Below are 260 nucleotides of genomic sequence, written 5' to 3'. Positions count from 1 at the left end.
CCAACCAGCCACTCAAGCAGCACGGCAGAGACAGGGTGAAATGCCTCCAGGTCTAGGAAAAGCCAACTACCGCTTTGCACAACAATCTAACTCGGAGAGGCCGGTCTGATCACATCGCGGCTCCTGAGGGCAGGGAAACTTCATCAGCGGGAGCTCCGTGCTGCCAGCTGTCGCCCCCGGACAGCGGAGCCCCTGCCCCGGCACTGCGGCTCGGGGACGTCTGGCCGCGGATGCGCGACACCCTCTGCGGGACCCCGCTG

Source organism: Fulmarus glacialis, unplaced genomic scaffold, assembly GCF_000690835.1.
Source record: "Fulmarus glacialis isolate BGI_N327 unplaced genomic scaffold, ASM69083v1 scaffold42483, whole genome shotgun sequence".
Classification (NCBI taxonomy): Eukaryota; Metazoa; Chordata; class Aves; order Procellariiformes; family Procellariidae; genus Fulmarus; species Fulmarus glacialis.
Note: the sequence above shows the minus strand (reverse complement) of the source record.